Source organism: Homalodisca vitripennis, chromosome 6, assembly GCF_021130785.1.
Source record: "Homalodisca vitripennis isolate AUS2020 chromosome 6, UT_GWSS_2.1, whole genome shotgun sequence".
In the NCBI taxonomy this organism is placed as follows: Eukaryota; Metazoa; Arthropoda; class Insecta; order Hemiptera; family Cicadellidae; genus Homalodisca; species Homalodisca vitripennis.
The window spans coordinates 33,166,593-33,190,641 of NC_060212.1; the positions used below are offsets into that span (position 1 = coordinate 33,166,593).

Here is a 24,049-nt window from a genome sequence, read left to right on the forward strand (position 1 = left end):
CAACAAGAATACTTTATTATAATTTAGTATAAAAATTTAACAATGCTATTAAGGTAACTTATTACAAAAACGGTTAGTAAAACATGTCCCCTGAGGATGGTCATACCCAAATAAAGCTTTAAATAACGTTTACCTGCTCTCCCTGATTAAAACATTTAGTTTAACCCTTTTGATGCCAGGCAATTTGCTTCAATGCCAGACTTGTCTTCAAATTACAAGCCTAGTTTTAGATGTGAAGGAAACAGGATTTTTCCGGACATTTGCCATCGTTCGGTGAAACAAGAAATCAGTAACACTACAATCTGATCTCGAAACTTAGTGTTATCAGATTGTAGTGTTACTGATTTCTTGTTTCACTGAACGATTGCAAATGTCCGGAAAAATCCTGTTTCCTTCACAATCCTTCCATCGTCAAAAATAACCTTCAAACAAAGAATAGTTTTAGATATTTTAAGGAGTTTTAAGTAATAATTAAAATCATCATTAACATAGAATTTATTTGGCTAAATCTAAAGCAAATTAATACTAGAAACAGTATTTAAATGGTATATAATAACACTTAAAAAGAAAAGTTATTTTTATGTTTTTGTTGGAGTCTTTTTATTTGACTTGATACAGGATATAGAAGAACCAACTCGATATGTCTTCAAAATGTATTAGCTAAAACAATTCTGAACAAATAAAAAATGAGATTATTAGGGAGTAATCCAAATCTTTTGGTTTTAAAATGCAATTAAGGAAATCACATACACATAACTTTAACAACTAAAATAACTTAGTTGGATCATGGAATACCTCAATGTTACTATGAAAGAATGTAAGCTTCTCAAACAAAAAATCAAAAGTGTACAATTCACTGCTTTGTCTGGGTAGTATAATGCAAATACACGATTTGATAATTTTGAGAAAGTTATTTGATTACTAAATGAAAGATTAGTTCATTGTGCAAACAAAATTTCGTAAAGGTGATTTGTACAGTGATGTTACCTTGGCAGACAGCAGAAGCTCTGGAGCCCGATACCAAAGTGTCACAACAATGGGAGTGTACGCCTTCAATGGTGAGCCATACTCCCGAGCCAACCCAAAGTCCCCCACTTTGAGGATACCCTTGTGGCTCAAGAGTAAGTTGGATGCCTTCAGATCACGGTGCAGGATCCAGTTATCGTGTAGATGAGCTACAGCCCTCAACAGCTGCTGCATCAGGCACTTCACTTCAGCTGCACAAAAAACAATTTCATGTTAGTTCCTCTGTTTTCTAAATAATTCAAGGTCATATTGTCTGACAAACAAAGACTACGAACATTACCTGGAACTACATAAAGTAGCATCACATCACATCACCCCCATAAGGTCAAATAAAAATATCATTTTATGTGACCTCGCAAATGGATAACGGATCATTGAACATAACTCGATACATTTAGTTTATTAATTTTCACCTTTAACACAAAATACATAATTTAATATCCAAACCAAAAACTTGGTGAAATCCTTTTTCCAAACTTACTTACTTCCTAACATTTTACATCTTTTACTCATATACTTTTTTTCAAATATTTTAATAAATTTTATTTGATCTGGCAGCTTATATTTGACATAGTAGTTAATATATATAGATATAAAGAAATGAATGTATTGCTAATTTATTGATTTTATGGAATTGATTTCAACTTTTGTATTAAAAAATTGATTTTCCACTGGAATGTGTGATTATATGATTATGGTTCATGTAAATATCAGTAGATAGAATACTTAACAAAATTAAAACCTATTTTCACACATACCATATTTGGTTTTTATACAAACACTATTGTTTTTATTATTAATAACTAAAAAAAAAAAAAATTACTTTCCTTCACTACTGCAATTTTCATGTTTGCACATTTATCAATAAAACAGATCCTAAGCAAATGTTTTTTTGTTTTCACTTTTTCAAATATATAATTATGTTATCTTGTTCCCCATAAAATTATGGTAATGTTTTATATTTTGAATGTTTTCAAATTGCTAATTGCTTTAAATAAAATAGGATGAAAGTACAAATATTTACTTAAATGTAAAAAATACAAACAAATTATTTTATTTGGAAGCTTTTTTTGTGTTTCAGAAATATTTTTCGTATTATATTAGTAAAACCTACAATTCTTCACAAGAAAAACTATAACAATACAAAACATTTGTGCAAGGAATAAAAAATCTTAGTGATTTTCTGGAAAAATGCTTGCAAAGTGCAGTAAAGAGTGTGATCAAGGTTTATCATGGCACCAAATGATGATCATAACACTGACCTGGCAAGAAGACCTGTTTCTTGTGCTTCATGGTCTCCATGAGACTCTTGAGGTCATGCTCCACATAGTCCATGACGATGAAGATCTTGTCCATGTTGCTGCCGACGACTATCTCTCGCACTGTCACGATGTTCGGGTGTTGAGCCTGCACAGGGTACAACCTTACTCATAACAACTCTACACAATAATCTTTATATATAAAAAAACAACTTGATTCAAATCACACACTAAACCTTTATACAGTCATTCCCATTTGTGTGGCATTAACAATTTTCAACCGATGAATATACGTAGCAAAATAATGATCAACAAAATAATACTTCAGTGATCTCGACACTGAGTAAAAACTACAACGTCATTAGGATATAGTAACAGAAAAAAGACTTGCAAGTAGCATGGTAGTGATGTCAATATCTATAATAGTAAGGTTACCGAAGGTGTAATGAGCAGGAGGAAACTGCTGAGCACCTGCTCTTTGATTGCCCTGCAATAGCAAGAGAGCACTTTGCCATCTTTGGTAGTTTGGACAAGGGTGGTGAATTTTCCCAGGAGGACCTGATAGGTTGTTTTGGCGGGTTTTGGAACTGCTGAAATTGTAGACTGGTGGGCCTCATGGTGTGTTTCCAGGGTGCGCAAAAAGCCCTTGAGGCTTAAGTTCATGGCAGTAGGCCGCCCCAAGGGGGGGGAAAAAAAACGTGACCTTACTAAGGTCATATGTATCAGCTATCTGGAATTACGTTACCATGCTCAGCTCAAAAGACATCTATTTATAACTATAAGCAGTTGAGTCTCTTATTGAACAGTGATAATCCCAAATTCCATTGTAAGTTCATACTACTGTTTAGTAATAAATTTACAATTGAATTTATCATATAAAAGAAAAACAGATTTTCTTTATTTTAAATGAGCTTACATTTTAGGTACAGAGAACTACTCTCATTCAAATTAATGGGTATTGAGCCAATATGGGCATGCATGGAGGGATATGTTGTTGGTCAGATATTCAGAAAATAAATGTCAAATCTAGAAAACACATTATTTGGTGACGAGACGAGCAAACAAATTGTAAGCCTCTATGAGTAACGCTTACGTAACAGCATTTTAGTAATATCTGTAAGTCCAGATGAATTGACAACTGTAAGTAACATTTATCACAATGGAACTATATATATAGTGTTCTGTTTAACGCACTTGCTTTTATATATATATATATATATATGTTTTAGTTACTTTTCATTATATTAATATATAGATAACCCTATAATGTGGAGTTAATAACACTAAATTATAACAATTTTTCATAGACATTTTTTTAGCTTGACACACTATGATTAGTCTTGTAATAATATATTAATATTGTGTTCGTTCATTTCTGTATGAAGATCCATTTGGATGAAATTAGGAATTTAGTTTGGTGGCATTTAGATAATTAATTATTACTGTAAACATATTATATTGCTAAATGACCTGATAACATACTCTAAAGCAGCAACCAAGGAATACGATAGACTGGCAATCCCTATACATAAAACATAATTGAAGCCGGTGCACACGCACTCATCACCTATGTCCGCTGCTGGCACCTTTGTCCACTACTGGCACCTATGTCAACTACCTATGTCCACTGCCGGCACAAAGTTTTATTTGCAGTGTTTCATGAACACCATTAGGACACATAGAGTTGAAATAAAACTATTAACTCTTTTTTATTTATGGGTCAGGAGTTTTGTCAGCGAGAAAGTTTGAAATACACCATATTTTATGGAAACTATTTAAATAATTTTTTGGGGTGATTGATTTGTTCAGAATCAAGGTGTGAAAGAACCGTAATTTACGATGCAGTGCCACCATAACTCCGCAACTAGAGCCATTGAATTTGAACCTCAGTCTTAAATTTGTAGAAAATATAATCCCGTAGATCAACTTTAAGATTTTCTACTCTCCAAAATATGTAATAACAACAATGATTTATAATTAAACAATAGTTATTATACTGATTTATTATTAGTAATGATGTAATGAAACCATTAAAAAAAAATCCATAATTACACTTTATTCAGAACTATTTACAACTGTAATAGACATTTATACTTATACCTATGAATAAATTTGAAAACTACACACATTAGTACATAAATCCACAAATTACATAGCTGACTTTACTTTATACTCTATCAATGACACCAAGCAATCTTCACAGTTAAGTTTGGAAAGGATTAACTGATCAACGTAACCAGAAATATATTCTACTACATTGAATTTAATAACATCCGCATTAGCAGATAGTTTGTCACTTACATCACATAAAAAGTCAGTCTCAGTCATTTGAATTTCTTCTAGTCCTTCTTGAAGAACACGCCAAGCAGGCAAAGATGAATTCATATCATCGTCTGAGATTTTGTATCCACTTATATTGAACTTAACAGTTTAGTGCAGCACTAACGTGTTTCCCGATGAACTTTTGGACAATTATGAATGTAGAATTGTTTTGAAAGTTCCCGTGAACTCCTTACAAGTTGGGTTGATGTTACGACCGTTCCATAATCTTAGGTCTTACGTAGCCAAGCAATGTTTCACTCATTTTGTACATCGGAAGGTACTTCAGAGGGAATTTATTCGAGCCATTGCCTACGTACCGTTTGTGCACAGCTATTGATGCAAACTAAGAATCCAAGAAATCCTGTGCTTCTCTATAACTGTAATATCAATTTCCCGTATTTGTCCTTCAAAGTGATTATGTACTCCTTAGCAATGTTTAATTTGTCAGTTTGGTCTTTAACATTTCCAGGATATAAAGCTCTTTGATTGCAACTTTCTTTCATGCTTTTTTTAACTATTGTGGGCAATTTACAATAATTGTAATGTAAATAAAACTTTCATACCCTTTAACTTTATTGCTCTGTACAAACTGATGGGAAGCAGAGGCACTCCATACTTGTGCAGTTAACCGGTCTTTCATTTTTTGCTTACAGTATTTTATATGACCATTTGTCAGCCTGTTTTCAAGATGCAAACCTTCATTTTTCTGGATGGTATTAAGAAGTTCTATATAATGCCATTCTATATCTTTGATCATCGAACTACACACAATTTTATAATCTCCTAGTGTATTTGTCACCAACATCAGCATATAGGCTGGTACTAAAATGAAGTTAACAGGATCCTTCCTTAGTGAGAGGGTGTGGAAAATGTGCTACTAGGTCTGATTACAAAAGAGCACCCCAACAAAGTTGCTGGCGGTTCCATCACAGATCAGAGATGCTATCTGGATTTCTGCATCATGCAATAGTCACAGGCATTGCTTTACTAATCCCTTTTGCTGTTTACCACTTAATCCAGTGACAAAAAAGTAGCCAACTGGGATTTTCCATGCAGAATTGATGAATACTAAGTCAAACACAAATGCTACGGCAGCAAGATCAGTAGCATCATTTTCTAATGATGATCCTAAATTTACTGTGCCTTGAGAGTACATCCATCCTTCATTAGAGAGCACATCATTTGCTTCTCAGTGTTAGCCGATTACTCCTTTAAAGCCCATAAAATTTCTTGAGCGAAGCCCGGCTCCTCTCAAATATTGGAATATCAGTTCCTCAGCATTCATAGGTGTGAGAATACTGTGTCTAAAGGTTTCCTTACGAAACAGTATACTTTTGGTGACAAAAAATTCAAAGTGATCACCATAGGATTTTATTAGGTTTGGGTTACTGGTTTTGATATGAGTTCTGTTAACCATACATTCAGAAGTCTTAGATGCAGAACTCAACAGAAACACTGACTCTTCCTCAATATGGAGCTTTTCTTTAAGAGTATTCAAAATCTCTCCCAAATTAGCAGCTATTTATTTCCATAATCGTCTCTTACCTCTTTTTTAGAGATTTACCTTCTCCTCAGCTACTTTAAGTTTTTTCATTAGCTCCTGTTTCCGAGGTGATTCCGGAATTTCTTCATCAGGATGCCGCAGAATTTGTTTTGCATCTGCTTGAAAGGCGTCTTCCTCTCGGGGCTTGGATAGTGACCAAATCGGTCGACAATACAGTGTACTCCATTTAGATGGTTCCCAGTCATCCCTTTTTACTGCTAAGAAGAAGAAGAAACCCCATTTCCTTTGTAATTCTTCGCTCCATGGAAACCTACAGAATGTTAAATTTTATTATATACAGCAATAATTTTAACCATAAGGTGCCGTAAAGTACTATGTTCCATTTCCGTGAACATAAAAACTACTAAAAAATAAACTGAAGAAAGTAAAGATATTGATAAAAATATTTGTATGGAAACATTACGTGTATTATAAAAATGGGTTGCAATATCTATTATGTTCTTCATTTACTTACCTATAAAAGGTTATGCCTTTAACTTTCTTTTTAGTTGCGTTGTTGCAACCATATGCTACACAATAAGGCATCGTAAGAACAGAACAAAGCTAGCGGCTAGAGCTAGACAGAAGGACTTGGTGGACAGTAGCGATGCAACACCCAGCTTCAAATTCATCGCGCGGTTGCCAGTCTATTATATTCTCGCTGCATCACACCCATAAAAACCTGTTTTTTTTTCTAAGATCTGGGTATACCTGTCTCCAAACTGCATCAAAGCATTGGTTAACACATTCTTTTTCTTCTGCAATTTTGTAAGGCCAAATTAACCTCAGCAGGGGACACTTCTGGCTGGTTTATACCTTCCAGTTGAACCCACACTGGGCACAGCAAAAACCGAAGTGTCATTTAAATCTGGGCAACGTTATGGATGTCCAGGAGCGGCACATCACTAACCGCAAATGTCGAGATTCTGGGTTGCAAGAGTAATTAGATAGATCTAGTCTACTGCAAGAGATGATTGTTGAATTGGTGGAGTTTGTTCCCTAAATATCAAAGGTTCTTGCTAGCCTAGACATAAGGGTGTGCTACCTCCTGCCTGCTTTGAATGGAGAAACTGGTTCAAAGCTGGCTTCCCCTTCTTCCGAGAGGACATGACTTGAGATTAGTGCCCTAAATTCTTCCTCATGGATCTCGAGAGGAGGCGGCCCCTACCACCAACCTTGCCCATCCTCCAGAATACCCTGTCAATACAGGGGAGCAGCGCAAAGGTCCTTATATGACTACGTGCATTTTCATAACTTCTTGTCCTAAGAGAACAAAATAAGACCAAATTTTTTCAAGAATGAACTGTGCTAACAATGTTTGTCGTGGTGTGATCTGGAAAACTTATATGATACTTATAACACCAGGCACTTAACAACTAAGATCTTGTTTTTTAAATTGGTATTAGTTACAAACCATATCCAGTCACTGGCTGAACTACTGTCAGTTTGTTAACTTACGTCTTATTGAGATCACATCTAGGCTTCGTAAAAAAATTTTGAATAGTAGAGATTTTTAGAATAAAAATTCCATATAACTACAACAGCTGTTGTTATTAAATAATTCATATTTCATGAATGCACATAGTTTAGCAGAAAATAACAAACTGTTGTACATACCTTTAACAAAGTATTGATTTCTCTTAGTGAAGTAATTGGAAACCCTTCTTTTTCCTTCTCCATCTTCAGACGTTTCAATGCAACAATTTCTTCAGTTCGTTTGTCCCTTGCTCGGTAAACCACTCCGTACGTTCCTTCCTCTATCCTGGAATACAAGCAAAACATGGTCACAGTCAAACTGGGGATGAATCTGAATGACAACATAGCCTATGATTTTATCTAGTGAAAATGCTATTGAAAGGCTTACAAATTACAAGATGCAACTAGACCTTCAGAGTTATTACAAGATGCAACGAGGCCTTTAGAGTCAAGTAGTGCCTAGTCCGTCCGAGAAATATAAGCTACAACTAGGAATTAGTTACTACTACCCATTTGTTCACATCAAACCTAGTTGCAACTTTAAAAAAGTTAAGTAACCGCAACAACTTTTTGTTCACTTCACATAATAGACCAATACCGTAAAAATTTCTAAAAATGAACTGAATAGTGCATAGAACATATTTTGGTAAAATAATTAGGCTCTTGGATATTATAGTTACAAAGAAAAACATGTGAATGTGAATCAAGATTCAAGATCTTTATTGGCCATTAAATAACATTTTCAGTTACAATAGGCTTCGTCATGAAAAAAACATTTCACATAAAAACTAATTTACTTACTACTAATTTAGTTACATTAACCAGATGTATTTTGTAACAGATCAAACATGTTGCACTTCTTGTACTCGTCAACAGAATAAAAAGCTTTTGTCTTAAGCCAAGTTGAAATCCTTAATTTAAACTTATTAATAGGTAGTTCTCTTACAGCTAATGGTAGTTTATTGAATAATCTAGTTTGTTGGGAATTGTAACTATTATAAGTCCGAGTTAGTCTTACTTGAGGAACTACAAGATTATATCGAAACCTAGTGTTGTAATCATGTACTAACTCATGAGAGATAAAGGTGTTGATATTTTCTCTAACAAACACTAAATTCTGATATATATATATATATATATATATATATATATATATATATATATATATATAAATACAAGCAAGAGTCATTATTTTAAAATTACAAAAAGACTGTCTGCAGGACTCTTGATTAAAAAGATCTCCCATTAACCTGATTGCCTTTTTTTGCCACAAGAAAACTTTTTTGGAGGCACCAGAGTTGCCCCATAGACGGGTGCCATAACAAAGGTGTATATGAAACAGTCCAAAATAGGTCATTAACAATACTTCAAAATTAACACAGTACTTAAGTTTACGTAGGAGAAAGATTACTCTAGAAAGTTTTTTACAGATATGTCTTCCACATGTGGCCTCCAGCTAAGTTTACTGTCAAGTATAATCCCCAAGAGCTTAACAGGTTTAATGTAGTTATCGTCTAAATTTAAATTATTATTGTATGTAAAAATTATGTTTTGAGTCTTATTTTCATTTATAATAAGGTTGTTGCCTGAATACCAATCTTTAGCTTGTTGAAGAGCATTAATTAATTGTACATTAAGTTGCCACACATCCACATTAGAACAAAGAAGAGTTGCATCGTCTGCATAAAGTACAGACATGGATGAAACATTAACATGAAAATCATTTATAAAGACCAAAAACAAAAAAGGGTAATATCCTGAGATCAAAGCAAAGATTCAATAAATCCCAAACCAAATTTTACATACCGGACTGGGTCAGAAGCTTTATGGATAGAAGCAAGAATTGGACTTACTGTGAGTCCGTATCAAGAATCCTATTTCCACAACACCGCTTACCTGTTGAGACACTGGAACTCCTCAACGCTGCGGCAGCCCTGAATGGCAGGCAAGTAAGGAGGGAATGTATCCTTAGCCAGCTCTATGTCGTTGTCTACGTCGTGGTTGCTACCCACAATCGGCGTGTTGGAACGTGACCGGCTCACTGCCCGAGACTCGTCACTCTCGCCTATAAACACAACATGTCCGCCACTGACACAAAAACATGCAAATAAAATACATTGTCTTATGATAGTTTTAACCCTTCGCAAGCCACTAATAAATCAATTCATTTTTCTATAACGCCAAGATAAGTAAATTTTTTTTGTTTTTATAAGTTAAAAGGTAATTTTTATTATAATTAAATTATAAAAGGTAACAGTAAAAAAAAGGATATAAAACAGGGCACTTTACTTAAAATTAGTGTATTGATAAAAAAACTGTTTATTTAAAGATTGGAATAATAAATATACCCTCTCGGGTCTTGTTAAAAAGATCAGTGTAATTGATATCTCACCATTCCCAGTACCAGTTCCAGAATATCTTGTAACTTCTAGGATTTGTTAGAATGGTTGCCACAACAGTTCCAATAAATCATTTACTTTTTTACTTGTGGTTCCGCGGCCACTTCAGTTGTGGAACATTGTAATTACTCACCTCTACCTCAATTATGAATTACGACTTAGTCTGTTATTTGTGAATATTGGAATAATTTTCCAGTCACTATTACTACTACGTCTGAGAAACTGATGTAAGGAATTGGATATTTTTTGTTTGCAAACTGTTGGTTTTAAATGACAACGGGAACAGATTCAGGTCACACATACTTGTTATTGATATTGACACATCCAGTGTTCCTCCATCTTTTGCTTAACTTAAAACACTAAGTTGCTGTATTGTGATGTTACGATGGTAGCATTGAGAGCGATAGTATGTCTACTGTAGTCAATGTATAAAAGCAAACTTCTACAATTTAATCTAAATTAATAACAGTTTAGCGATTTTCCAAGTTAATTAGAGAAGGGAACCTTTATAACGGTTTGACTGCGACACCAGTCATATAGTATAGTAGTAATGCACATCCACCATAGTGGATGTGTTACAGAACTACAGAGTAGCCCTACATTATGGAGATGATATTCACCTTGGTCAGACTCCGTACTGCTGTCAGAATCCTCTGAAGACTCCTCCTCCACGCTGGGCTCCGAACGCTTGCCGCTGTGCTCCGAGCCGTCATTGATGATCTCCACGTCCGGTCCCGTATCCTCCGTCTCCATCGGGGTGGGGGAAAGGGAGACATCAGACAAAATTGTTTCTTCCTCTTTCTTTTCAACTGCCACAAGATAAAAATCAGCTGCAAAAGAATTGTGGCCTCGTAAATAGCGGCCGTGTCGATGTCCTTTGCACAGACATTACAACACCACACTTACTTACAATAGCAACATTAATTCATGCAACGTTAAAAAAGACAAATTTATTTTATTAATTGCATGCAACTATATATGTACCTTTTCAATGAACTTACTACATGACCATGAAATAAACAGATTTGCTTTGTGGTAATCAAATCTTCAAGCATTATTAACACTGAGCTGTGTGTGGACTGAAAGTTTTATGATGACTTTGATACATCATACAGTTTTGTTTTATCATTGGCTCAGTGTTAGCGAAGCTTATTACTCAAAAGACTGGAAAATTTTTGATTTTTATCTGTACATTTGTCTGTCTGATCGCATTACATTTAATGATGGTTCATATCACTCCAGAAAATTTGGATGAGAATTTGTGAACATTTTTACATTGGTCTTATAGGTAACTATGACGGCAACGAGAAAGCTGCATAATAAATACATTTGTAAGAAAACTAACAATCATATTCCTATGATATTTTGACATGTGACATAGTATAACACAAGTTGCTTAACTATCCGCAAGATACCTCAAGAACGACTTCACATCTGTAAGCTTTAAATTTGGCATGAAATTTTAATTCTAAACAGATAAGCATAAGTTCTATCATGGTTCTATCCATGGGATTTAGTTGAATGTCATTGAAGCCTATCACTCATTAGGCTGATACAATTTCTTTTTGGTCTGCTGGAAGGATGTATTAATCTATTTTCCATATAATTGTCTGTCTGTCCGTAGGGCATTTCAATTTTTATGGCATTGAAATGAGCTAAAGATCAGCAATTTCTAGGCTATTACGTGAAATGTGATGATGTGTACTTGTACCTTGTTTACATTAACAGCAGTTGCATTAGTGCTTCATGCACCGTTAACCAATTGGTCCCTACTGAAATATTTTCTGTTATTCAAAGAATAGATTGGAGAGTTGTTTAGTTTTGTCCTGACTTCAGCAGTTATTTTGGTAATAAAATATAATTTTTGAACTCCTAACCTTAATACGATTGTTAATAACAAGTTATAATGATATTGGTGTTAGATTGAGTGGTGAACATTACTTACATTATCAACAGAAATGACATGGGGTATTAATTTAATTTCTCCAATCCAATATATGCTAGTTAAATAGATCCGCAATGAGTTACAGTAAACATTTGTCTTTTAGAGGATAAGTTTGTTAAAAAATCAATATTGGAACAAAGAGTTGTGAAAGAATTACTGTACTTCAGTTGCCAGAAGCATGCTCCTTTAAACATAACCAAAATATCTTATTGATATTAAGCTATAAATCTCAATTTGTGTTTTTAGTTCATTTAAGAAATATTGGTGGAACCCAACAATTTGTGTTTGCTAAACCACAATTTATTTTAGTAACACAAAACATGCTTCATAAATTCAAATGGGACGATTTTATATGTACACATTTTCAGTATATTTATTCCAGAGTGTTTATATATATATATATATATATATATATATATATATATATATATATATAGAGCTCATGCAAAATTTCTTTCTGAACAATCACCATATTTCAAATATCAAATGTACTAAAATAAAAATACACTTACATTTTTCAGGGCTTCGACTTCTGTTAGCTCTGCGCATCCTCCTCTCTTCAATATCCTTCTTGTAGACCTCTTTCACTCTTTCTGCTTCCAGTAACCTTTCTCTTCGTAAGTCTCTTTCTTGTTTCTCTTTGGCTTTTTCAGGACCTGATTTCTTCCTCTCCCTTACCTCCACTTCTTTACGTTTTTGTCACAATCTCTTCATCATATTTATTTCTATCGTCTCTCATCTTCTCATCACGTGATCTCTCTTCTCTCATCCTCTCATCGCGTAGTCTCTGCTCGTCACGCAATCTATCATCCTTGTATCGATCATCCTTCATTTTATCGTCTTTATTTCTTTCTTGATTATTTTTGCTCTTGCCATGCCTTCTTGGCTCATCTTTTATACGAACTGAGTCTTCTTTTGCAGACCTGTCCCTGGAAAACAATAATATACTGTGAAGTATATATTATTTAATCTGTAAAATACATTAAAAATTTAAATTTAATGAAAATAAACATATAATTTTAACCATGACAATTCATTCATTTAAAATTTGAACTAAACTAAATTATATGCAACAATTTTAGACTTTAAAAATTACACCGATTGAATTGCAAGGTAACAAAATAATGGAGTAAGAAATCTAATATAAAACGCTTAATCAATAATTAAATACTTATTGAAAATATCTGCTTGGATAAACTTCTAAAAGCGCTATACAAAATAAGAATCATATTTTGCATCGTGAAAGAATCGTCTTTTATTTACTTTTGAGAGACACAAAGTATTATGTTGCAACAATTGTAAACAATATGGAAATTTGCTAATTTTGTATTCATATCTATGTTTATATCTCTAAAGCTTTCTGTATTTGCCTATTATAATACCTCTTTTAAAGAGGGTTCTTTGTATGCCAATAGCATTTTCACTGAAACACTAGACATTTATAAAAGGAAAATGACCCAATCCCACTTACAAATATTTATTGACCTCCCTGGAAATCAAACCAGTGTTTTTCTTGGTTACAGTCACAGCCTTACCTCTACACTAAGGTGAAGATCAGTTTGGTAAATATTAAATACTAAATCTAGATTGTGTACACACCTATGATGTCTCCTTCTCTCTTCCCTGTGAGTTCTGGAGTGATGATGACCTTTTCTGTGGCCTCCCGAGGACGATTTCTGGAAACAAACCCCAAAGTAAATAACTAACCTAACACATAATTAAAATCTAGGTTAAAATAAACAAATCATACCAGAGTGATATGACGCACACAAGTCAGGAATCACAACTACCATGTTGTTTGTTAATTTCATTACACTAAATAAAACTTGTATCACTGAACAATGGCAAAGGTCCGGAAAAATCCTGTTTCCTTCACGATCCTTCCATTGTCAAAAACAAACTACACACTATTCATATATTTAAATAGACTGATCATTTTATTTGAACTTACATGACTTCTCCGTGAAGAGGAAACCGAATGTTTGTCTCTTCGACTGGAGTGAGACTTGTGCACAAAAGCCTGCGGGGGTTTGATTTCCAGAGAGTCGGCTGTATCGTCTTCTGAAAGGCTGAAAACACGTAAGGTGAATAATAATTTTTGCGTAATTGTTTTTGACAATTAATTTATACTAATCTGAACGGATTCTTGAAATATTACTCAAATGTATCAGGGTCTAATTCTAATGACTAAGAAGAAAGTCTACAACTGAATCAATTTATAACCTAAAAACGTATAGAAAACATATATTACGATCCCTTAAAAATATTTAAATTAAAATATATAAATACAAATAAATGGAAATTCTAATTGTAGTGTAACAAGCAAAGATAATTTATTGGTCTAAATATTATGCAGCCGCATGTGTAATTGAGAACTGCTAGTACCTTGAAGTTCGGTAAACGTGTAGCCTAGCCTATGTAGCTAAAGGAAACAGTCAGAATTTTAGACTGTCTAATCATTATAAATTTTTTTCACAAGAGAAACAATAGGATAAACATGGAATAAATAGAAACGTTAAGTAAGAGACAAGACTTGCATTGGGGTAGACAGGACTAAGTACAGACAATAATAGTTTAACTCTGTAAAAAAATGTCCAACACATAAAACAATAGATTATCATGTTTTCATGTTGTCAGTGTGTCAGTCTTTGACAATGACATATATCAGTTACTCCCTCCACCAACAGCAATCATAATGATAATTGTTCGTCAAAGGATTGTAATATTAACCAAGATGACAATACAATAATCACCTTGTATTGCAAGAATCACCTGACACCGCCAAATCACCACCTCCATGTTTTTATCTTAAATTTAATTTCTTCAAAATACATGTTTTTTCTTTGATTTTGATATAAAACAGGTATTTTTAAAATTAAACGTAGAATATTTTTCATAACTCAACAAAACGTTTTTCAAAGCTTATACATAAAAAAATATTGTAAATGGGACTATCATGGTTTTTAACTGATTGGCTCATAAATACCCCAGCTGTAATAACTTAGTAAGGGCCTACAATAGTGTATTTCTTTCTCTTTATAGGCCAATACTTATGTCAGGCCTATTGAAATCTAGTTCTTGGATTACCCAACATATAATTTATATAAATGAAATCGCTATTTAGGTTGACACAGTGATCTGTCACTAAATTTGTCTGTATTTTTTTATGAAATTGTTTTATATTTTTAAGAACATTTTTGTAGTATATTCAATTCTGACCATTTTGGTGGCTTAACATTACTATAAAAATATATCAGCTGTGACAGCATATGATGTTATAAATTTTATCCAGTATTATGAAAAATCAATGTATCAATTCTGGACATTTTAAGGTATCATCAATATTTTGGTCTAAAGGAACAATCAGTAATGGACTATACTCGTATTAAACCACAAATAACTGAACAGCACCAAACGAAATATCATGCCTAACTTGTGATTATATTTTGGCAAGTTGGTTTGGACCTAACCATCAATTGGTTTTCTTTCATATAACAGCTCTTGAAAAGTTCCGACTATAGAGAAAATTTCAGTCACTATTAAGAGCTTGAATGAGGAATTACATGGCTGACTATCACCTATGTGATAAGATAAGACATTTCAGTGTTTCACAAATACTGTTGGGACTTCAGTTATCAATATTTTTCAACTGTTTTGCTCTACTATGTGAATTAGAATTAATCCATATGCTTTTTACCAACAAAAATTAAGTGATGTGTTAAGTTTTTTTTTAAAGGGATCACAACCTTTGTTTGAAATGGAAAGTTAATATTAAATATAATTCATCTTTTGAAAAAAAGAAATAATCAATAAATGAAGTTTTTAAACTTTAAAAATGTAAACTTATAAAATTTGTTACAAAGAGATGGTCTGAAAAAAATTAACCTCAATATGACATAAGAAAATATTTCTATGAAAAATATAGTTTAAGACCTAGAAAACATCATGAATCAACACTACATTATTCAATATCAAATTATTTAGAATTAAATGGTATACCTATGGGAAAGGAACAAAACTTAATTTAAATAGTTAATAAAATTGGGACCAGCTTAGGAAACCACAATAGCCGTTCATCATTGTTTATCAAATTGTTGAAAATTGTCCGAAATTGTCAATATCGATAAGTATAATCGATTAGTTTACTAGAGGAATTGTAAAAGAGTAACTTCTCCTGCACAAGAGGCAAATCAAGTTTTTATATAACAAATTAGGTTTTGTTGACATAATAAAGATATTGCAGAGCATATTCTGTACAAAAATTTTGGATCCGAAGAGAAAAGAACATCTTTTGGCTGAACTTTAGTGGAGCCTTTCACTTAGGAGGAGATAGGGGATATCATTTTTGTATGTATATCTGTCCGCTTGATATTTTAAAAACAAACTGACATATTGACTTTAAATTGTGCATTTCAATATGCGCAACACTGACCTCGATGATGATGTATAACACTCCATGGGATTTGGCTGAGCATTAGTGAATATTTTTACATTGATCTTATTGTTAATGGCAACAAAAATAGCAGAATGAATAAATAAAACTCGATACACCCATGTAAGACACTTTTATACTTGTGACTTATTCTTTATATCTGTATATTTTTGGCAACAAAACAAATTTTGCCATGATTGTGTGATGAAAACAAAGTTCAATTTCAATTTAAATGATATCACAGCATGAATGTCAATAAAGAAAATGTAGCTAATCAACATTTCCGATGAATTTTCTATCATATTGATAAGTCTATATTTTACACAATAACACAAGAGTAAGCATACGTTCATTCCCAATGTGAGGAAGTACTCACTTCTTTAAGTAGATAACCGTTGATCAATAAATTTGCTCTATGGCAATAAAATCAGACAAATGGCCATAAAAAAGGCAGTCCTTGATTCCTGAAACCTATTTTTTCAAACTTAAATTGGGCTAATCTAAATTCAATATTTTCACCAAAATTAATCTCATTAAGCTTTATTGTTATTGTTTCTCCTTATTTATATATATAAAAAATGGAAAAAGTAATAAAGTACTAAAAGTTGCTCTATATTCTAATTGTAAATAATTCCCCCATATAAAGCCATCAAAGAAATGAATATTGCAGAAACAGCAATCCAAAATATATTTAACCCTTTTAGGACTAGAGAGGGTTATTTACATAAAATAATATAAGAAACTAAAAAATGTTGTTTCCGATGGTGAAACATATTTTTTGTTCTTAAAGAAAATTAACGAAAAACAGTAAAATATTTGTTTTATTTTTTGCCCAACCACATTATTATTGAATAATGTTATATTGTAGACAATTTTACAACGAATAATAGTATTTTTTAAGTTATACTTATAATGTATTTAAAAAATGTTTAAATTTTTCCTAATTTTTAATTTCCAGTATACGCTTCAAAAGTAGTGACCTCAAAATTATTTAGCTTACCCGTAACAATTATACAAAGTTTTCATCGTCCTAAAAAGGGTTAAAAAATAAGAAAGCATAAGCTGTTTGTAAAACTAAATACAGTGGAGTTAAAAATATAAGCTTTGTGAATGATTAATATTATGTTAGCCAGCTTAGAGAAATCCATATAGATAGAAGGTTAGCCCTGGAAAGCTGTTAGTTTTCCAGTGGATTTTAGAACTAGGTAGCTTTTCTATGAATAAAGGTGTTTTTCTAAGAGCTTGATTGCTTTACAAGACACAAGAACAATATTACAAGATATTAGGACAGAGGGTCCATTTTCCACTCTGTTGATGTTTGAATGTCATTTCACTTTATTTGCTCCCTGCCATACCATAAACCCGGGTTAGATATATAGCTAAGCACACAAAACAATTAGGTATAGAAATAACAGAACATGTTTAGTATGATAAGCTTTGTAGGTTTTAATTTATTTATTTCAATACTTCAAAAACCTTCAAGAATTATATGGCTGAGGTTTTAGTGCCTGGTCTATTAGAAGACTTTTCACTTCCATCTTAAAGCCTACAACTTCCTTTGTTTGACACATAGTTCCCAACAATTTGCTTGATACATCCAACCTTCAAGCCACATTTACTAAAGTCAATACCTTTGTATAGATTACACTTTTGATTATTACAGTGTGTATTAAAATTGCTGTATGTAAAAAACAATACGCCTATTACTTACATAATCCAAAACTTATCAATAGGCTATTAAAAACATTTACGAAAGTAGACATACAGAAAGACAAACAAAAAAGCAACAATCAAAGCAAAATAAGTACTTTTAGCCTGACTCACCAACAATAGTCTGACTGGTTCCATTTTAGTCCAAAACTGTGGAAACCCCAAATATTTAATAACATAACTAATTCAACTGAAAATTCCATGAAAGAAAAGAATAAACAATAATAAAAATTAACACCAGGTTTGTAACATATCCATTTATATTATGTATAAATTAAAGTTTTTGGAACGCATAAACATTTACTAAAATTACTACTTGCGAGGAAGTAGTAAATTATGGTTAGGTGAATTTACAATATTTGTTTGTTTTTTCATGTTGCTTTTCATATAAAGCAAAAATAGCTGGAGGCATTAGTGATCAGGCCATATAGAATTTGATTTTTTACTAATAGATACTACATTGAGTGTTGATTTTCGTATGTTGCCATCAGCGTGGGGCAGCATCCAAAAGTTCTACTGTAGCCTGCACTGATGGCTGGAGGCATTTGTGTCCGGCTGATATGAACTCTCAGTCTTACAGGGTCTAAATTAATAAAAATGTGATTTATTTGGGTTAAATTAGCCTGATTTCAACATTATTGTTATTTTACGTACCTAAAGATGGTGTAAAGGCTGACGTCAACAGCAACCAATAGGAGGTTCACAAAATCATAACAAGACCATTTGACGCCCACAAAATAATGAAATATTACTCTGTGTGAGAAAAAAAGTTGTACTTTTAATGTTCTATAATTTCGTTATTTGTCAATTATACCTATTAAAATTTTATACTGTTTTGTTCAGGAGGACGAAAGCAATAGATTATCCGGCTGTAAAGTTCACAATTATTACCCAGCATAGTACTGTACTTACAATCGCTTTACAGGCAGGTAATTTAAATGTACAATTTACATGCCTGACAGCATTTAAATTGATGTTTGATTCCATTCAAGTGTTGGGTACTTATCATACTGGTGATAGCTTTAACTATTCATTCATTTACTACAGCTCGTTGTACATATGATATAGAAACATTTATATTAAGTTAATATTGGCTTTTTGAATTATTTATTGATTACAATTTAAGAAAGTTTTGTTAAATTTGTTTGCATTTTTTTCAAATTTGCTTTAGTCTACACCAGCAATGAGATAAAGTAGTAACAAAAAACAAAGTTGTAGAACATAACAAATGTAACTAAAAATGGTGATCAGCTCTCTAGAATTTGATCTATTAGGGATAGGTACTATCTCGAGGGATATTTTTCATTCATCAACATCAGCGCGGTGCCATATCTGATGGCCAGAAGCACTTGTGTCAGTCCGATACAAAATATCGCAGAAGGCCTACATTAATAAAAACACTCATTTGGGTAAAACTTCTCCTGATTTAAGTGTTATTGTTATTTTACATATCCAAAGATGGCATAGCAGCTGATGACAACCGGAACCAGTAAGAGGTTGTAACAAGGTCACAACAAATCATGTGACACCCATGCGGATGTACAATAGGTTGATAATGCGAAACTCGTAATGAGCCACTCCAGCCATTAATTTCACATTTACCTATGAAAATATCCATTCACAGTAGAAAAGTACCTCATAGTTCCTAACCCTGTAATGCAGTCCCCTCCCCCCCCCCACCAATCAAAACCACAAAGCCCTCCTGACTGCAGTATAACAAAAGGCCACCACCACAATAGAATCACAGTATATTCTTAAAAACAGTAAAAAGTAACTAAATGTTAAACTGTTTTGTTTGTTACATTTTATAGATACACAACATAAATAGTTTTTATATAAAGTAATTCGTGTCAACATTTTTGTTTCTATAGTTTAGATAATCATAAATATGATTACATTGTGATGGTGGCCTCTTATTATACTGTAGCCTTCCTCCCAGTCCCTAGCTAGTTAAAATACCAGATAAGGCTACAGTATTAGCTTAATTGAGAGCAATTATATTTTTTTATAAGTTATTATTAATTATGCAATAGGCTTAATTCTTGATGGAAACAATTATTATACAGCCTACATTGTTAAAATCATTCTGGCTTTTTTCAGAAATATCGGAGCAAATGAAATGAAATAAAAATACTTTTATTAACATAAGGAATGGCAACTAAATTACCTCTATTGGCAGGCCATTTCTCCTGGTTTTGTAAGGATGTTTTATAAAAAATATAAGAAATACTAAGTTATATGATTATGAATTGTCATATATATGGTTTTTTGGTGCAGTATAATAAGAGGCCACCATCACAATAGAATCATATATATATATATATATATATATGATTGTATATATGATGTATAAGATCTTTATAGGCCTATATCTGTAAAAACAGTAAAAAGTAACTAAATGTTGAACTGTTTTGTTTGTTACATTTTATATGATATTTTTCATAAAAGTTACGATTGGATAGAAAGTCTGTATTTTATACTATGCATAGTATATTTTTATAAGTAAAAGTTTTGATTTTTAATTTTGAAACTTTTTAGCCTATAGGCTTTATTTTTTGCAGGTGGCATATTTGTACTAAATCAACATTCCAAAATTTAAAAATTATTTATACATTTCTCTAGTTTCATAAAATATATATAGCCTAGTTTGATGCACTTATTTCATAGAATTTTATTTTTGAATTGATAAAGCTTGCAAACAGAGCATTTTTTATGAAAATTGACATTAACCTTTCAATTATGTACCATATTACAACAATAATAGTGTTTCCTTACATGACACAGTATTAGGCTAACTTATATCACATCAAGAATTAGCAATAACAAAGTATCAATAACAAGTACAAAATTATTAGCAAAATTCATCATATTTATGAATCCAGAAAGCATCAGTTTTCTTACATGTCAAAACTTTATATGTTCAAAGTTATAAGAAATGTTCAAATTTTCTTCTTATTTTGAAAAAAATAACATTTTATTTATCCACTAAACACATTCTGTATTGTGAACACATATCACCAATTGTTATAAAAATGTATTTACAAACATTGTATGTATGTACAATGATAAACTTAGTTTCGGATGGGGCACTGAGATCTTACACTAGGCCTGATAAGATTAAATAACTTGTGGTCTACTGGTTCACTTTCTAACAAATCTCTTATAGCCTATCACTAGATCAATCTAAATAGTTCCTATCCACTTTAAATGCAATAATGTTAGTAAAATTCAACACGTGATATATATAAAACTTGCTAAAATACAAATTTGACACTTCTAACCAAGGCCTACATAGATTATGATTATATTTGTAAACAAAACACTATTTGTTTCACTACGTCACTCCCATGAAAGATAAATAGTTTTCAAACATGTTAACACCACTTGACTAATTAATAACTTCAAATAATAATACATACTTGCAACAAGAAACGTAAACAAACTATCCAATACGTAAACAATTCATCAAAGTAACAACAAGAGTGAAAATAAGATATGATATTATTCTTCTCTTAGACTTGTATAGAGATCACAACTTACTAATACTAATACTACTAATAGTAATCATACTAATAGGCTAGCCTAGATACATTGATTTATCTGCTATAAAATGCTACCACTACTTTCTTAGAAAAGCAGAAAAGCACTATAATTACTTTGGTACCAGTAAGATTAAACGCCGGGGCGGCAAATCACGAATTTGACGTTACCAACGTATTCTGCTCACCCTCCTGAACAAAAAATATATATAGTACTATGGGGTGCAAATGACAAATAACATGATTTTAGGGGGTATATTGATAAGTGGTAAAGTTTCTAATGTTTTAATGTTCAGTTTGTGTGCTGTGTCTGGATAATCTGTTTACTTGAATATTATCTGCGGCCGGGACTGATAGCAGCCTGATAGCATACCTGTTATCTGAGTTGTCCGGGGCATAGGTCAGTTCTACACAAGATATCGTGTTCAGTAGGTCGGATTGAGTGAGTGAGTTTACAATGATGAATCAACCATTCACTAGTTCAACCAACCCTAGTGAATTGTGTGTGTCGGAGTGTTTCGTAGGGCACGTAAAGAGCTTACGTTTCAACCGAAACGAAATTATCTCTTTTTTAATAGAACAGGGCATTTTTAAAAATGAGTGTATTTGTTCGTCGTGCGGTCGAGTGGTGTTTTTTAAACCGGGAGGACTGTGTCGTTTCGTTGTGATAGACCACTTTTTTGTTGCTGCTGTTTCGCTATATCCGCCAACACACTAATGGTAAGTGTTCTCTGTTAATATCCATCTATATATTTGAGTTTTTAATGATTTATTTAGTTTTTAAACTTTACATAATTGCCTTTGCATTACATTTCAATTTATATTTTTGATCAGCCCCTCTAGAATTTTATATTTTACTGATAGGTACTATCTCGAGGGATGTTTTTCTTTTATTGACATCAGCGCGGGCTTCGGCAGCACCAAAGGTGCTGCCGAAGCCCGCGCTGATGGCCGGAGGCACTCGTAATTAATTTTTTTCTCGAAATTAAGAAAAACATTATTAATTTTGATCAAAATTCTGCTCATTTCTGTAATTTCTCATTTACGTTTGCAAAGATGGCGGCGCAACCGATGACGTCATCACGAGGTTCAATCATTGGCCACAAAAGGTCACGTGACGCTAGACGTGGATGTAGAACATGGAGATATTACTGGAAAGTTATTTAATTTTTTATTTTCTAGAACTTCGTTATTTCTCATTTCCACCCCATCAAACCTTATACTTTTTTTTTATATAGGACGATTCCAATAAGTTAAGAACGCAAAACTCGTATTTTTCCGCCCCGGCGGTTAATATGATAATTACCATTACTTTATAAAGTGGCTTTTTTCACAGCAATGTTTGAGCGCTATAGTGATTGTTACCAGTGGAATTAAGGCAAAGTGAGTCTTGTAGACAGTAGCCTGCCCTGAATTAAGACAAATATGAAAGATAAGAACTGGAAGTCTTTCATACACAGTGAAACCTCATTGTCTCTAAAATTGGGATATCTAGAGTTAATTACTAACAATGAGTTTGTAACCTGCTCAGCTAATTAATTAGTTTAAATAATTGTGTTGTGTGTGTAAATAAATTGCTAAATAGCCTACTAAACCTACAGTATTGAGACAAAAGAACCAGCAAGAACAGATTAAAGTAAAATTATTTAGTGGACAAATATTCTCAAATATAAATAAATAAACTTACACACTAGGGCCTAACTTACCTTAAAGATGATTCAGACATGGTTTTCTTGGAAACAGGAGTAGGCACTTTCTTTATTTCTCCTTCTTCAATTCCATCTTCTATTTCTATATCAGAATCGCCATTATCTGACATTCTATGTAGATAGGCAAGTGTTACTAAATCTAAATATTATTCTAATATTCAGAAAGAGTTTTTAAGTGCAGTAACACTGGATTTTAGTAACTTGTTATTTCATTCGGACATTTAAGTAACCAAATGTTAGTACTAAGACAGGTATGAAAAAATAAAAACTAAACGCAACTATCTGATTCGCGATTTATAATAACAAATTTATATTATAAATTTGCATTCAATCGACTGAAAGAATCACGCACTTTCTGACAAACTCCAAACAACAACCACTACACAAACTATCAAGACCGCCACCTACGACTGACGAGTGACGACGAACTAGTGTCGTTCGGAGAGAGTACCAATAGCAGCGGCGACTGGCGACAGACTACAGACTGAGCCGACCGAACCGAGCACTACTATTGATCGATGCAGGCTAAGGGGTAAAGAATAAAGTTGTAGACTACATAAACGTAAGTAACTAAACTAAAACTCTCAGACACATTGTTTGACTGTAATTGTGCATGCAATAAACGAAATTGAACATGCTTTCTTCAATAGTGACGAGAACAATTTCTTCACAGAAGAAGAACACTCGAG

General features: G+C 32.7%; 1 pseudogene; it reads right to left on the reverse strand.

Moving 5' to 3' along the window:
* Window positions 1-23,777, reverse strand: part of LOC124364235 — a 35,065-nt pseudogene extending 11,288 nt beyond the window's left edge.
* Window positions 23,778-24,049: the final 272 nt, after the last annotated feature.